The sequence below is a fragment of the Phodopus roborovskii genome, unplaced genomic scaffold (assembly GCF_943737965.1).
Source record: "Phodopus roborovskii unplaced genomic scaffold, PHOROB, whole genome shotgun sequence".
Classification (NCBI taxonomy): domain Eukaryota; kingdom Metazoa; phylum Chordata; class Mammalia; order Rodentia; family Cricetidae; genus Phodopus; species Phodopus roborovskii.
Genome location: NW_026125993.1, coordinates 34,932 through 37,618, shown reverse-complemented (window position 1 = coordinate 37,618; position 2,687 = coordinate 34,932).

The following is a 2,687-nucleotide window of genomic DNA, read 5'->3' as shown; positions in this document are numbered from 1 at the left end:
AAAGGGTTCATAACAATTGTAATTTATTCACTAGTGCTCACAGTACTGTGGATATTTGGGTTTATTGCTGTCATATATTACCAATTAATGTATTTCTTTGATTTACTTCAATATGACATATTCTAAAATTTAATTATTGTTGCTCCCACCTACCCAATTAATTCAAAGTAAGTTTCACAGTGACCTGATTAAACCAATGAAAACAATTCCAGATATAATATGCTACTACAGATTATTAGGGTTATTAAGGCCATAATAACATCAATTTTTGTACCACACTGGGTACTATTCTCCTTTGGATTATTTAATTTAAATGTGAACATCTAAATATGACACAAAATTGCATTGCTTGGAGACTGAAGCCAATAGTGACTACTAGGGAACAAAGAAAGAACAGACATGTGTACAGAAAGGGTATGATCATATGGTCTGGGATCTTGGGTGAAGAAGCTGCAGCACCATGGGATCTCAGAATGTTAATTCTACACATCTGAACAGGGAGGATTGCATACAGCTAAAATAAGGAGGGATGGTTATTACATACAGATAAACAAGGAGAAAGGGTTATTATACACAGCTAAATAAAGAGACTGATTTAGCTTCTCTTTGTAGGAGCAGTATCTGTGGGGAAGAAATCTTTAAGACACAATCATTCAAGAGGAGAAGGAAAGGTTACTTCCAAACTGAACAACAGTTTTTAAATATATGGCTAGGTTATGATTTGGTTACCAATATGATCAGTGTATAAAGTTTAAAAATAAACCAGGAGTCTTTACTCCTTCTACATAGAGCTTGCTCATATCTGTGATTTTCTTGGAAAGAAGATAATGACAATCACAAATATCACATATCATTTAAATCCTTATTGTCTATGATGTATTCTTTATGACTGCCCAAGTCTTGTAGTCCTTAAATTCCAAACTTGAAAATATAAAAAGGCAATGCATGCTGTTTTATATACATTTCAATTATTTCTTTTACTTCAAACAAGGATATCTTTACTTATTTTAAAGTGCTAAATATAGAACACAAAACTTCCCACAATCCAAAATAGATATTGCTATATAAAATAGGGTTACTTACCATGAAATTCTAAATATTACCCTGAAGTTATTGCAGAGATTGATTTCCTATGTATTCTTTCCTTATTATTATGTCATATATAGACAAGTTCAATCTTTAAATTTTGCATTGCATCTATTTTTTGTGTTACTGAACTGATAGAAGTAAAGCAATGTGAAATGGCACACTGATATCTTATATAAATCACTCTGATTTATAATTTCTGCTTTTGCATTTCTATTCATGTGGTACACTGTGTATGTATAAATTGCACTTGTAGATGAGGCTCTTCTATAAATTGGAGACTGGGAATGGATAAGGAAATTTAAGTGTTTTTTAAATACCTTGTGCCCTAGAAAACTTTTCTTATCAGACTTGTCAAACCATTGTGATTTGATAACATATTACTAGTGGTTATCCCCCCTCTTGCTTTTCTATATCTATTACATATTCATATTTATGTACAGTTAGCATTTACCTAATTCCTTGATAGTAGAATTAAAACAACAAAATACCTTCTATTCTAAAATCTCTCTATACTTATTTCAAACTATCAATGAAGTAAGTATTGTCGATAATATTTTCTGCCTCATATTTTCTTGGCATATGAAACTGAAGATGATATGGTGAAAATTATAACAAGTACTAGGTAATTATGCAAAATCATTTGTAAACTAAATGTGAAGCCAAAACAGCTGTTCGAATGAATTTCCCACAGTTAGTAGTGTGAAGAGTAGAAGTTACAGACAGAACAAAAAAAAAAAAAAAAAAAAGGAAGCTCTTCCCCAAGGACATTTAAAGTAGTAAGAACCTGAACTTAAAAGCAAAAACTTCTGTCAGGCAGTTGTGTTGCATGCCATTAATCCCAGCACTCAGCAGATAGAAACGTGCAGATCTCTCAGTACTAGGTCAGAATGGTCTATATAGAGAGTTCCAGGATAGCTAGGGTTACACAGAGAATCTCTGTCTCTCAACAGATAAAACAACAACAACAACAAAAAAGAGAACAAGCAAAACAACAAAAACCCTAAACAAAGAAACAAAAACAAAAACAAAAAATTCTGCCTTGTTTGTCTGTCTTCCTCACTAATATAATGCCTTCTTTTGTCAAATCCTAAATCATGAAATTCCCTTGCTATTTTTTTGTTTTTTATACCAACATACAAAACATAGAAAGTGTCATAAATTAGAAATTTCTTGAACATTTTAGAAACACGTGTCTATTTTTACTTCATTTAATATTTAAGATAAAAATTTAAAGCATATTTGATAAACTTGATAATATGCCAGTGAATTTTAATATAAAACGGTAAAATTATCTAAAACATTCAGTATGAGACCTATGAGAAGCAAGGTAACATATAAATGAAATTTCATTGAAAAAATTCATTCATGCCCTTCCAATAATATCAAGTACTCAGTAAGAGGCAATGGTCACTTTCTCTTCACCTCATTTTATTTGCGCTAAAACACAAGCAGCAAGGCCATATCTGGGGCTAAATTCTGTGTCATAAATACAGGCATATAATATATAATTAAATATAAACATACAAACATTATATTATTCATTTACAGAAGTTATTCTGTATTTATGGGAAAATAACACAGATCAAAGAATTTGAATG